Here is a 14,879-nt window from a genome sequence, read left to right as displayed (position 1 = left end):
AGAAATGGCTATTATTTCAATGGTTTCAGTTTCGTTTATCCTTTTTGGAAGAGATCAGATTAAGACAGACTTGAAAAGAGAAGATATGGCAAGCAGGGTTCCTTCCCCAGTAGCAGCACCTCTCCATGGTGAGCTGGAGAAAGCTTTTATCTGTAGCTTCCCCTTTAAGGAATGCCTGGATCTGCCTGCCCAGCTGGGGAGCTGGCAGTGGCAGCTGCTGCTCTGACCCTTGCTGGTGGCCCCTAGAGAACAGAGTTTTCTGAGAACCTATCAACAAGGCTCTAAGAATGTAGAAACAAAGTTTTTAAGGAACAAAGTGACCAAGCTGTTCAGACCCTTCTGACCAAGACAAGACAAAATAAAAGTAACAGTTCCCTGAATCACTCTCCTGCCCCTCCTGCTACTGAGTCCTGGGTAAAACCACAAACTGTCAACAATCTTACTACCATGGTTCCCTCTTGACCTGTACATTTAAAATATATTACTCATAGTAATCGACCCCCCTTGCAAATAGGGTATACACGACATATGCTTTCCTTGTTGGGGTTCACTCTGCCTGGGTGGCATGGCTGAGTAACCCCAGTATGTGGAACAATAAACCTCTTGCTCTTGCATCAATCTATCATCAAGCTGTGTCCTGAGGGGTTGTGCACCTGAGCTCAGACCCTGAGGGGTCTGTTGAGTTACAACAAAGAGAGTAAAAACTAGGTACTAGATTAGAGACTATAAAGTAGAGGTTAAAAAAACCAAAACTTTAAACCAAAACAGAAAACCTTCAATGAATCCAATCTGGAGCATATAATAACATCAAAAATTTAGTTCCAATCAAAAAGGTTCCACAGGAGTTTAAAAAATTAAAATGGTGTTGGGCAGTGGTGGTGGCACACGCCTTTAATCCCAGCATTTGGGAGGCAGAGGCAGGCAGATTTCTGAGTTTGAGACCAGCCTGGTCTACAGAGTGAGTTCCAGGACAGCCAGGGTACACAGAGAAACCCTGTCTCAAAGAAACAAAACAAAACAACAACAAAAACAAACAAACAAAAAAGGCAATCCATAGAGATAAAATATATTAAGTTAAAAATCAAGATTAAGTTTATTGATGAATAAACCAAAAAATGTTGGAGCTGTATTTATTCACTCCTGTTCCATGGTGTGTATATATCTTTAGAGAGAAAGAGATAGATAGATAGATAGATAGATAGATAGATAGATAGATATGTGTGTGTATATGTTGTGTATATACACACACACACATATATGTACATATATATGTATATATATATATATATATATATAAGTGAGAGGACAACTTACAACTGTCTCTTATCTATTTCCATTATTGAATTCTAGCTATGAAACAAATGGAATTGTTTAGCTGCAAGTAAACTCATTGGCCCTTATTTAGTTTTAAATTTATTTATGTATTTATTTATTTAGGAGGTTTTTTGTTTTTTTGGTTTTTTGGGTTTTTTTTGGTTTTGGGGTTTTTGGGGTTTTTTGTTGTTGTTGTTTTGTTTTTTGGTTTTTTCAATGACTTTGGCCTCCACATCACTCCCCGTGGACCTCAAGGGCCTCTTTGTGCAGGTGAGCACAGAGCTAGGCCCCAGCATCAGGTAGGGAGGCTTTCCCTCCCAAGTCCCCAGTGCCCTAGGGCTTGGCCATCAGATGCCTGCTGTTTACACAGGAAGGGAAGGCTCCTCCTCAGCCCCGGAGAGAACCAGCCAGCTCTCCAAGATCCCAAGCCTGCACCCTGCCTAGGCATCAGGGAGAGCCGCAGGGTGCACGGCATCCTCCTCTCAGGCGAATGGCCTGGGGCAAAAGTTGCCTAGCACAGAGATGCGGCGTGGCAGGAGCTCCCAGAGACCAAGCAGACAGGAAGAGGGTCACGGGCACCCGCGGCAGGGTGCGAGCTGCTCGGCCAAGAAAGAACCCGGGGTTTGCAGCTGCCTGCCTGGCCTTGCTCTCCAGCTCAGGGCGCAGGCGGCTGGGCTGGCCGGCGCCTCACTGCCACCATTCTCCCCGCTGCGCGATCTGGGACTCCCAAAGTTGTTGCTGCTCCGGACACACCCTGGCCAAGTTCCTGCTCATTTGCTCTCTGCGCCCCTTCCTTCCTCCCTTGGCCACAGGCTCCCACTCTTCTCTACTTCCTCCTCCCCTCTCCCCGACGAGGTGCTACTCCCACCCCATCTGCTCTGACCCCTGCAGCAGCGCTGCTGTCTCCTCAGCACCTGCTGTCCCACCTCTTACACAGCTATGGTCAGCAGGCCCTGCTGCTGGCCCTCCACCTGCTGCCAGCCCATCTCAGTGCAGGCTCCTTGCTGCAGGCCCCCCTGCTGCCAGCCTGCTTTCTGTTGCAGAGCCTGCAGGACCTCCCCCTGCAACACCTGCTGCTGAGCCAACCAACCTTACCACTAAGGATCTCTGGCTGATGGCCCTGCCACCCAGGACATGAATATATATTTCTTTTTCTTGAGAGGTCTAGGCTTCAGACTGTTTCAACCCATACACAGAAGAGACCTTCTTTCCGGGCCCCTTTCTTGATTGGATTGTGATCTAACTCTTGGATTGTGATATTGTCTGTTTTCTAATAAACTCAACATTCTCAGCATAAAAATAAAACCAGAAAAAAAAAGAAAAATTAAATATATAATGTGTGTATGCAAAGTAACATTTTCACCTATCTGATGTAATAACGTAGAATAATCTGCATTGAGTAGTAATCTGTACATGCATGTCTTATTGCTCCTTCCATGATTCTCCATCGCCCCATTAGTTAATCTGGCGTGTGTGTCTCTGTGTGTCTGTGTGTGTGTGTGTGTGTGTGTCCGTGTGTGTTTAATGTGATTACAGGCTTTTAGGCCATGGCAGTTATGTGGAGAGTGGAAGACAACATTGTGAGGTCTACTTTTGCCCATCTTTCTATGGTCATCGCGATGGTTGCCAGTTTTGCACTTCATGGCTGTTTCCTACTGAGCCATCTCACTGATGCTCAAAGAAGATTAGTTGTAATATTACATCAGCAAATTATTGTCTTCAGATTATAAATATGCTTCCATCTAAGGATGGAGGGAAACAGGACAAGTTAAATTATAAATTGTATTTGCACATGAAAATCCTGTAACGCTTTGTTTTAGATTGTGTTAGGTTATTCTGAGAAGTAAACACTTGTTCATAACACTTTCTCTGAATGAAATATGAATGACCTGAATGCCAGGGAATTGTCTCAGTGGGTAAAGTTGGTTGCTGCTAAACCTGATGACCTCAGTTTAATCCCGAGAGACCCATAGTAATCCTACACAGTTTTCTCTTATTTCTAAATTTGGGCTGTGGAATATGCATAAATAAATTTAAAACTAGCAGGGCAGTGGTGGCACATACCTTTAATCCCAGCACTTGAGAGGCAGAGACAGGTAGATTTCTGAGTTCGAGGCCAGCCTGGTCTACAGAGTGAGTTCTAGGACAGCCAGGGCTACACAGAGAAACCCTGTCTTGAAAAAACCAAAAAACAAAACAACAACAACAAAAAACCCCAAAAACCCCAAAACCAAAAAAAACCCAAAAAACCAAAAAAACAAAAAACCTCCTAAATAAATAAATACATAAATAAATTTAAAACTAAATAAGGGCCAATGAGTTTACTTGCAGCTAAACAATTCCATTTGTTTCATAGCTAGAATTCAATAATGGAAATAGATAAGAGACAGTTGTAAGTTGTCCTCTCACTTATATATATATATATATATACATATATATGTACATATATGTGTGTGTGTGTATATACACAACATATACACACACATATCTATCTATCTATCTATCTATCTATCTATCTATCTATCTATCTATCTCTTTCTCTCTAAAGATATATACACACCATGGAACAGGAGTGAATAAATACAGCTCCAACATTTTAAAAAGTTAAATTAACAAAGGAAAGAAAATAACTCAATTATAGGGAATATATGAAGTGATTTGAGAATTAAAAGTTATTATTGAATATCAGGAAATATTACTATTCATCAAAACATTGATGGTACTTTTTTTTATATTTTTTTAATCTTTTATTTTCTTTTTAAACAATATTTTATACTTTTGTTCTCTTAGTCAAAGTTAAGCCATATAAAAAACATATCTCAGCTGGGAGGTGGTGGCATACGCCTGTAATCCCAGCACTCTGGGAGGCAGACAAGAATCAATGGGGGTGTCCTTAGATGAGACTCACAGCATTGGGGATATGGATCCTGGGGAGCCTGCCTCCTGTGGCCAGGTAGGAACCCTGGTGAAGCAATAGGGACACCAACCCACCCATAAATCTTTCAACCCAAAACTTATCCTGTCTACAAGAAATTCAGGGATGGAGCAGGGACTGAGGGAATGGACAACCAATAAGGGCCCAACTTGAAAGCCATGCCATGGGTAAACACAGATTCCTGGCACTGTTAATGTCTGTTATGATTGCAGGCAGGAATCTAGGAGAGGTTCCACCCACCTGACTCAGACAGATGTAGACACCAAAGCCAAACAAAACCTTTTTAAAAACTTTACATCTAGCTGGGTGGTGGTGGTGCACGCCTCTAATCCCAGACTCTGGGAGGCAGAGGCAGGCAGATTTCTGAGTTTGAGGCCTGGTCTACAGAGTGAGTTCCAGGACAGCCAGGGCTATACAGCAACACCCTGTCTCGGGGGAAAAAAAACAACAACAAAAAACAAATCCAAAAAAACAAAAACAAAAACAAAAAACTTTACATATAAAGAATTGTGTTATCCATGAAAGTAAGCAATGTAGAGGGAGGGTCCATTCACAGAGGGACAGATTCAATCTACTGAATCCTTCTACAGTCTAGAGGGACTTTCATGACCTTTGAGTGACAGGACACAGGAGCAATTGGGCATCTTCATCTTCTGCATCACAAGGACACATTGGAGATGTGGACAATTTGATGAATAGTCCTTCGCCTCTTGGGAACCCAAGTTTGGGTTCTAGCGCCTGTATCACATAGCTCAGAGCTAATTGTATTTCTAGGTTCAAGACATCTGATGCAATCTTCTGGCATTCTAGAGCACACCAGAAATGTGTGTGTGTGTGTGTGTGTGTGTGTGTGTGTGTGTGTGTGATTCCATAGTGTAAAAAAGTTTCTCTTTATACATTATTTTCTAAATTAAAATCAATTTAATTAAGGTATTTAAAGTTTTGCCACCATGTACCAAATGCATGACAGGTTCCAGTGGAGATCAGAATGTGGCATTATATCCTCCATGACAGAACCTAGACATAGTTATCAGGCTGTCATCAAAGTTGGAGCTTGTGGATAAACAGCCAGGTTTATCCCTCTTAGGGGCCATGACCACGTCAAAGTAGTAAGTTGTGAATAGCTGATCCAAAGTTTATCACTTCAGCCCTGTTGACCTATAAGCAATAAGACTGATAGCATCAGAAACTTACACTTGATGCTGAAAGAAGTTTCCCAGTCCAAATCGCCACAAAATGAGGAAAGAGTGCAAGGAATGATCAGGATGGAAACTGAAAATACGCATCTTTACAAAGTGCCACACCAAGTTATCAAAGCCACAAGACCCAGTTAATGGTAAATGTGATAAATCAGCAGCAATTATAGCATGCAAGGACACATGGTATAATTACCCTTGAAGCAGTTTATGACCCCTGCAATGAGAGAAAAGAAACCTCCAGGCATGAAGATCTGCTTGTTTGGTTGGGATCATATTCTGCTTCCTTGCAAAACATTCATTTAGGAGAAGTTTGACTCCTGATGACGTGGAGGTTGTTGTCAGGGACCCCAAGACTGAAATGAAGTCACTCTAAGGCTGGGGAAGTCAGGCATTTATAGAGAGCTGTGGAGTATGGATGAAGTGTCAGGGAGGGAGCTTTAAGTGTGAAAGCCAGAGGATCAAAGGCCAAAGAGCAATGCTTGTGGGGTGCCAGAGGACAGCTAGCTCCTGTTCTACTGACTTCTGGGCCAGCTAGAGATTTATAGTGGGGATATTCAAGACACACACACACACACACCAGTGAGAGACAGGGGGAGGTCTCTCACTCAGAGGTCTATAAGCTAGCTCTCTATCCACTCAGCTGTTTCGGGTCAGTCCCTTTCCTGGTCTTCTATTCTTCCTAGCAACTCTAAGTAGCCGTCAGTGACAGCACGTCCACCAGTTGGCATTACCCAGTTGCACCTTAAACTGGGGAGTCCTGATGCTGTCATCACAGTAAGCTATCTGCCTGGTAGGAATAATAATATTCTCAAGTGCATTTATAGCTTTCCATTTGTGTAACATGTAGTGAAACGATGTGCCCTATGACATTTGAATTTCCCCTAACTTTTCAATCTGGAAAGGAGTGAGTCCTCCAGATGAGAATGTCTTGTTGAATAAGAAAGGAGCCAAGAATCAGGAAGGGATTTACAGATGGGAAAGATTTCTATAGATTGGGTAGATTACTTAGATGTGCATATATTTTGCCTGGTATCTGCTCCTGTTAGGATCCCAAGGATAATTAGTTAATTTATATCTTCATCACTGGAACAAAGAAGTCACACTGAGTAAATACATTAAAGTATTCAATTTTCATGAATTTGCTTTTTCTTTTGCATCGATCGCTCTCTCCCTCCCCCTGTCTCTCACTGCTGTGTGTGTGTGTGTGTGTCTTGAATATCTCCACTATAAATCTCTAGCTGGCCCAGAAGTCAGTAGAACATCAGACAGATCTGTCTATCATACTGTCAGAGTGACTGCACTGTAGATGGCCGTGTCACAGCTAGGTAACTTGGTTCTTCTAATTAATTTAATAAGAATGAGTGGCTGAGGGCTGGAGAGATGGCTCAGTGGTTAAGAGTACTGACTGCTCTTCCAGTCATGAGTTCAAATCCAAGCAACCATACAGTCGCTCACAATCATCTATAATGGTATCTGATACCCTCCTTTGATGTGTCTGAAGACAGCTACACTGTAATCATATAAAACAAATAAGTAATTCTTAAAAAAAAAAAGTAATGAGTGGCTGAGCCCATGATATGAGCATCCAGGACTCAGGCTCTGGTCTTAACTGGAGTAACAGAAGAAAGCTCCCATCAAATGTAGCTTTCCTGTTTTCTTCCCACCATGACCAATATAGTTTTCCTTTAACATTGAGTCTGTTTTAACTCAGCAAAGGACAAGCATTAAAGTGTCCTTATAGTACAGTTAGTGAAACCCAGACTCACACAGATAAGTAGTTTTGCGATATAGCTAAGAGTAACTGCTCATCTTACTCGCCCCATCATTCTAATGACTCAGTAAATGAAGTTGAAGTCATCTAAGCCAGGCATTGTGACACTGGCCTGTAATCATGGTGCTTATAAAATGGAGGCAGGAATTTCACAGTCATGCAAGGTGAGAATTGATAATCGGGTGTGGTAAGAGGACCCTGGAACCATGGGAGATTGTGATTGGCTCATGGCAAGGCCAAAGTCTTCCCTGCAGCTCCAGAATTTCTAGACCATGAGACCACCAGGTGTTAGCTGAGTACCATGCCATGTTTTCTAATCTCAATGTTTTTGTGCATGTGAACCTAGGTTACTCCATTTTCACACTCCTGTAGCTCATTAAAGAGTGGCAATTTCCTGCAATTAAAAAGTTAGGTTCAGGTGAAAATGTGATCCGTAATTGTATATCCAGCAAAAGTTTTCAGCCATAAAAGTATATACACAAAACCAACAGAAATGAACTAATCGGGTTTTATTCTTTTGTTTGTTTGTTTGGTTGGTTTTTTGGATTTGTTTTTTCTAGACAGGGTTTCTCTGTATAGTCTTGGCTGCCCTGGAATTCACTCTGTAGACCAGGCTGGCCTCGAACTCAGAAATCCACCTGCCTCTGCCTCCCAAAGTCCTGGGATTACAGGCATGTGCCGCGGCCACCTGGTTGCATTTTATTCTTATAGCTGTGCATATGTATTCACACATATTTAACAAGGAAAAATTTGGAAGGGATGGAGAAAGGACAAGGAAGGTATAAAGTGATGTAACATTTTAATTAAAAGGTAAAAGGGCAAAAACAAATAACAAGCTGCCAGAAAAATAGGATACTAGGTAAGAGCACTGGTTGCTATTATAGAGGACACAGTTTCTATTCACAGAGGTGACCTGACAGCTAATAATCTCCTGTAAACCGAGTCCCAAGGGATCTGATGGACTTTGTAGATATTGTACAGAGACATAAGCATGAAAACACCCATATACTTAAAATAAAAGTTTAATGCAGGGCTGTGCATGGTGGCGCACGCCTGTAATTCCAGCACTAGGGAGGCAGAGGCAGGCGGATTTCTGAGTTCGAGGCCAGCCTGGTCTACAGAGTGAGTTCCAGGACAGCCAGGACTACACAGAGAAACCCTGTCTTGAAAAACAAACAAACAAACAAACAAACAAACAAAAAACCCAAAAAACAAAAAAGTTTAATGCATAGAATTATCTACAATGATATCCTAGCCCTGAGTCATGTAGTCAACTGTCCATTACAATCACACACACACACACACACACACACACTCACACACACTACATATGCACACACACACAATATTTGCATGAGTAGCATGGGTTTTTGCCTTCAAGCCAGAATAGAAGGAAGAGTTTATTGTGTCTAGTCCTTGGAGTAACCAGAGTAGACACACAGTTCCTGGAGTCACCATTTTTAGCAAGGACCTGAAAGAGCCAGGGTATTTTAATTTCCCAGCATGTATTAATTCCATGTGATGTGAATGGAGGGTGATCAGATTGGTGGAAGTATTATTTGGGGAGGTTAGCTTTCGCCAATGAATACTGAAATTCCAGCTGGGGGTGTACCTTTGTAGATGTGTCCAATGCACTTTAAGAGTTAAGTCAACTCAGAGAATAGAAAGAAAATGGCCATTGGCTGTAGCTGTGTATTTGGTTTCTCAAACATATCTTTTAATGCCATTCCCTCTGCCAGGAAATCACTACTCTTATCTCATAATTAATTTGACATTCTCCAATGTCTTCTGGTCAGTACGAATTTCTTGTTCAGTCCATTATTGTGAAGGCAAGAAAAAAAAAAAAAACAAACCTTTTTCCCTTTTTCATGATAGTATTATTTCTTTTAGAGCAATGTCTCCTGTATCTCAGGCTTAGTTTTGCTATATACTCAAGAATTGCTTTGAGCACCCAGTCCTGCCTCTGCTGTCAAGTGCTAGCAAGAAAGACAGTCTTGAATCTTCTTTTAGGCAGTGAAGCAACAATCACTATTCCTTAGTATCTCTTAACATCAAAGGAATCAATTCCCCAATAAAAAGACATAAACTAACAGACTGGATACATAAATAGGACCCAGCATTTTGTTGAATGCAGGAATCACACCCCAGTTTCAAAGAAAAACACTAACTCAGAGTAAAGGGCTAGAAAACAATTTTCCAAGCAAATGGTCCCCAAAAACAAGCTGGAGTAGCCATTCTAGTATTGCATAAAATTGACTTTCAACCAAAAGTTATCAAAAAGGATAAGGAAGGACACTTCATAGTCATCAAAGGAAAAATCCACCAAGAAGAACTCTCAATTCTAAACATCTATGCTCCAGATGCAAGGGAAGCCACATTCATAAAAGAAACTCTACAAAATCTCAAAGCACACATTGCACATCATATAATAATAGTGGGAGACTTCAACATCCAGCTTTCATTAATGGACAGATCATTGAAACACAAACTAACGAGAAACACAATGAAACTAACAGAAATTATGGACCAAATGAATTTAACAGATATCTATAGAACATTTCTTCCTAAATCAAAAGAATATACCTTGGGATGGATATTTGACTCATCGGTTAAGAGCACTGATTGCTCTTCTGAAGGTCGTGAGTTCAATTCCCACCATCTATTTGGCAGCTCACAACCATCTGTAATGAGATCTAATGCCCTCTTCTGGAGTGTCTGAAGACAGCTACAGTGTACTCACATATAATAAATAAATAAATAAATAAATAAATAAATAAATAAATAAATCTTAAAAAAAATTCTTTCTATGCAGCACCTCATGGTACCTTCTCCAAAATTGACCATATAATCACTTACAAAACAGGTCTCAACAGATAGTAGAAGACTAAAATAATCCCATGCATCCTATCAGACCACCATGGACTAAGGCTGGTCTTCAATAGCAACAAAAACAACAGAAAGTCCACATACACATACATATGGAAACTGAACAGCATTCTTTTTTTTTTTTTTTTTTTTTTATTTGGTATTTTTGAGACAGGGTTTCTCTGTATAGCCCTAGTTGTCCTGGAACTCACTCTGTAGACCAGGCTGGCCTCAAACTCAGAAATCCACCTGCCTCTGCCTCCCAGAGCACTGGAATTAAAGGTGTGCACCACCACCACCACCACCACCACCACCACCACCCGGCTTGATACAAAGAATCAACAAAACCAGGAACTCTTTCTTTGAGAAAATCAACAAAATAGATAAACCCTTATCCAGAATAATCAGAGTCCATATAGAAAGTATCCAAATTAACAAAATCAGGAATGAAAAGGAAGATATAACAACAGAAAGTGAGGAAATTAAAAAAATTGTCAAGCCAGGCTGTGGTGGCTCACGCCTTTAATGCCAGCAATTGGGAGGCAGAGGCAGGCAGATTTCTGAGTTTGAGGCCAGCCTGGTCTACAGAGTGAGTTCCAAGACAGCCAGGGCTATACAGAGAAACCCTGTCTCGAAAAAATAAACAAACAAACAAACAAACAAATGGGAAAAAAACAAAAAAATCATCATCAGATCCTACTTAAAATGCCTATTTTTAACATAAGTGGAAAATCTGGACAAAATGGACACATTTCTAGACAGATACAAAAAAACCAATGTCTAATCATGAACATGTCACAATTTCCTTTCATAGAGGACTTTATAAGAGTTTTTTCTACTTCTATCATGTTTAATGTTCCAAATAGATTTTCTAAACTGGTTGAGTGGATATTACTTTTAGCTGCAGAAGATGTCGTGTATATTTAAGAGGCATTTAACTATTATAAATAATTTCGATGACTTAAAAATTGTTAATACTGAGTTTTACATTTTAAATAATGTAATTAGTTTAATAAAGACACATACTGACTTGTTTTGTATGAATTAAATAATGACAATAAATAATAGTTTAACAAAAATGTAATAGTTTTAGTAAAGTGATACATTTGCCTGTGGTTATTTTCTGTTTCCTGTTTTGTATTTTTTGTCTTGTGTGGAATTACTTATCTTACATGGTAATACTTCTTATTTTTCCCTTGGCCAGGTTTTTTTTAAACACTTAGCATTTTTATGTATTAGTTTGCATGTGTTTAATATATCAAATAACTAATGTAGCATTATATTATCACAGTACATATATTATTCAATTATTTGAGTAGTTAATTGAAACATGAGATTTTTCTTAAATAAAGGCAAGGATATTCTTCTGGGCTAAAATGAGCAGGAACCTCTATATTTCCATAATACAAACTAGCACAAGGTAACACAGGAAAATGATCTGAGTTTGCTTCCTGCATGATACATATTTCACATTGTGGAGGGAAAACCCTCTGCTTGTACTGATCTAGAAAGGGTCAAAGATGAGATTCTCATGAACTCCTTTGTGATGCTCACCCGCAATGCAGATAGAATGAGAACTGTATCTGTCAAAATCACGCTCTCCCTGGCTTCACTATCTCACTTCTCTATCCCTTATTGCTTCCATTTGTGTTTTCATTTACGAAAAAATGAAATGATGTTTTTAAATTGAAAATAGATTCTTTTTATTAGATATTTGCTTTATTTATGTTTCAAATGGTATCCCTTTCCGCATTACTCCTCCAAAAACCCCCTAAGACATTCCCCTCCCCCTGCTGAGCCCCCCTCCAGTTTCCTGACTTGCATTCCCCTATTCTGGGGAGTCAGTTCTTCACAGGGTCAATGGCCCTCCTCTCATTGATGTCTGAAATGGTCATCTTCTGCTACATATGTAGCTGGAGCTGTGGGTCCCTCCATGTGTACTCTTTGGTTGGTGGTTTAGTCCCTGGAAGCTCTGGGGGTACTGGTTGGAATATATGATTGTTCCTTCTGCAGGGCTGCAAACCTCTTGAGCTTCTTGGGTCCTATCTCTAGCTTCTCCATTGGGGACCCTATGCTCAGTCTATTGGTTGGTTGTGAGCCATGGGTATTTTGATTCACATTCCAACAATGATCAAAGTATCCACACTTTGGTCTTCTTTCTTCTTGAGCTTCATGTGTTCTGTGAGTTGTATCTTGGGTATTCTGAGCTCTTAGGCTAATATCCACTTATCAGGGTGTGCATTCCTTGTGTGTTCTTTTGTGATTGTGTTACCTCACTCAGGATGATATTTTCTAGCTCCATCCATTTGCCTAAGAATTTCATGAATTCTCTGTTTTTAATAGCTGAGTATAGCTGAAAATGTGTAAATGTACCACATTTTCTGTACCCATTCGAAACATTTTGGTTCTTTCCATCTTCTGGCTATTATAAATGAGGCTTCTATGAACATAGTGGAGCATGTATCCTCATTACATGTTGGAGCCTCTTCTGGATATAGGCACAGGAGTAGTATAGCTGGGTCCTTAGGTAGTGCTATGTCCAATTTTCTGAGGAATCGGCAAACTGATTTCCAGTGTGGTTTTACCAGCTTGCAATCCCACCTGCAATGGAGGAGTGTTCCTCTTTCTCCACATCCTCTCCAGCATTTGCCTTCCCCTGAGTTTTCGAACTTTGCCATTCTGACTGTTGTGAGTTTGAAACTCATGGTTGTTTTGAATTGCATTTCCCTGATGATTAAGAATATTGAACATTTCTTTAGGTGTTTCTCAGAGATCTGGTACCCCTCAGTAGAGAATTCTTTGTTTAGCTCTGTACCACATTTTTTTTTATTTGGGTTATTTGGTTCTCTGGAGTCTATCTTCTTGAGTTCTTTGTATATATTGGATATTAGCCCTCTGCCAGATGTAGGATTGGTAAAAAATCTTTTCCCAATCTGTTGTTTGCCATTTTGTCCTATTGACAGTGTCCTTTGCCTTATAGAAACTTTTGTAGTTTTATGATGTCACATTTGTCAATTCTTGATCTTAGAGCATAAGCTACTGGTGTTCTGTTCAGGGAACTTTCCCCTGTGCCCATGTGCTCCAGGTTTTTCTTCACTTTCTCTTCTATTAGATTCAGTGTATCTGGTTTTATGTGGAGGTCCTTGATCCACTTGAACTTGAGCTTTGTACAAGGAGATAAGAATGGATCAATTTGCATTTTTCTGCATGCTAACCACCAGTTGAACCAGCACCATTTGTTGAAAAGGCTATCAGATATTAACCCAGTGGCTTGGAGTACCCAGGATACAATTCACAGACCAGATGAAGCTCAAGAACAAGGAAGAACAAAGTATGGATACTCTGTTCCTTCTTAGAAGGGGGAACAGGATACTCACAGGAGGAGATACAGAGACAAATTGTGGAGCAGATACTTGAGGAAGGACCATCCCCAGACTGTCCCACTTAGGGATCCATCCTAGATACAGTTACAAAACACAGACACTATTGGGGATGCCAACAGGTGCTTGCTGATAAGAGCCTGATATAGCTGTTACCTGGGAGGCTCTGCCATTGCATGACAAATATAGAGGGGGACACTCTCAGCCAACCATTGAACTGAGCAAAGGGTCCCCAATGGAGGAGCTGGAGAAAGGACCCAGGGAACTGAGGGGTTTGCAGTGCCATAGGAGGAACAAAAATTTGAACCACCAAGTGCCCCAGAACTCCCAGGGATTGAACTACCAGCCAAAGAGCACACATGGAGGGACCCATGGCTCCAAATGCATATGCAGCAGAGGATGGTCTTGTTGGACATCGATGGGAGGAGGGGCCCTTGGTCCTGAGAGGGCTGGATGCTCCAGTGTAGGGGAGTGAAGGGCAGGGATGGGTGGGTGGATTCGTAGGCAGGGGTAGCGGGCATTTGTTAGGGGAGTTTTTTTGGAGGGGACACCAGGAAGGGGGACAACATTTGAAATATGAATAGGGAATATATCTAATAAAAAATGAAAGATTCCCAGAGTGGGCATGGACTGAACAGTAGCACAAGGATGAAGTCACAGCATGGAGACTGTAGACCCACAAGCACCAGCATTTCATTTGAGGAGCCAGCCACAAGACTCTTGGGCTATCCCTTCTGGGTAATGTAGTTCTTTCTCTGATTACAAACTGATCACTCCCTCTCCAAAGAGGTTTTCTTAGTCTATGTCTAAAATAAGGTCACAGACCTAGAGTCATAGCTTAGACATACACATTGTTATTATTACTTGAAATTGTTTTAGTACTTGAAAGTGTTTTAATTAGAGATAATATCGATGAATTGGCTAGGTTGGCCTTGAACTGAATTTATCCTGCCTGAACCTCCTGAATACTTAAGATTGTAGGCATGGGTCATCAGGCCTGGCTTTAGACTCATTAAGCAACAACACACACACAGCACAGGAGGATTTGGGGACTGAGTGAGACTGACATTCTTTCTATGTAAAATGTAGACTGGAGAGTGTGTGTGTGTGTGTGTGTGAGAGAGAGAGAGCGAGAGAGAGAGAGGCCTTTGCCCAAAATCAATGTAAAGATTTTGTAAAGATATACAAAAAATGTAAAGATGCTAAACTGAGTACTCTACAGAGAACCCCTCAGTTCTACACAAATATCATCTCTCCTTATACACCAATTTCCCTTCATTTATTGTTTTTTTTTATATGTTTGTGAGCATGGGTGCGCCTCAATCCATGTGCAGAAGCCTGGGGACTGAGTTTGCTCCCCAGCACCCTGAAGGAAGCTGGGCATACTTTACTGAGCTTGTGTGTGGGGAGCTGGA

At 40.9% G+C, this 14,879-nt stretch overlaps 1 protein-coding gene across 5 annotated transcripts in view; it reads left to right on the top strand.

Moving 5' to 3' along the window:
• LOC127670429 (zinc finger protein 431-like) overlaps positions 1 to 14,879 on the top strand; it is a 296,871-nt gene that overhangs the window by 102,882 nt on the left and 179,110 nt on the right. The window lies entirely within an intron of this gene.

Source organism: Apodemus sylvaticus, chromosome 1 (genome assembly GCF_947179515.1).
Source record: "Apodemus sylvaticus chromosome 1, mApoSyl1.1, whole genome shotgun sequence".
NCBI lineage: Eukaryota > Metazoa > Chordata > Mammalia > Rodentia > Muridae > Apodemus > Apodemus sylvaticus.
This window is presented reverse-complemented; position numbering and strand designations above follow the sequence as displayed.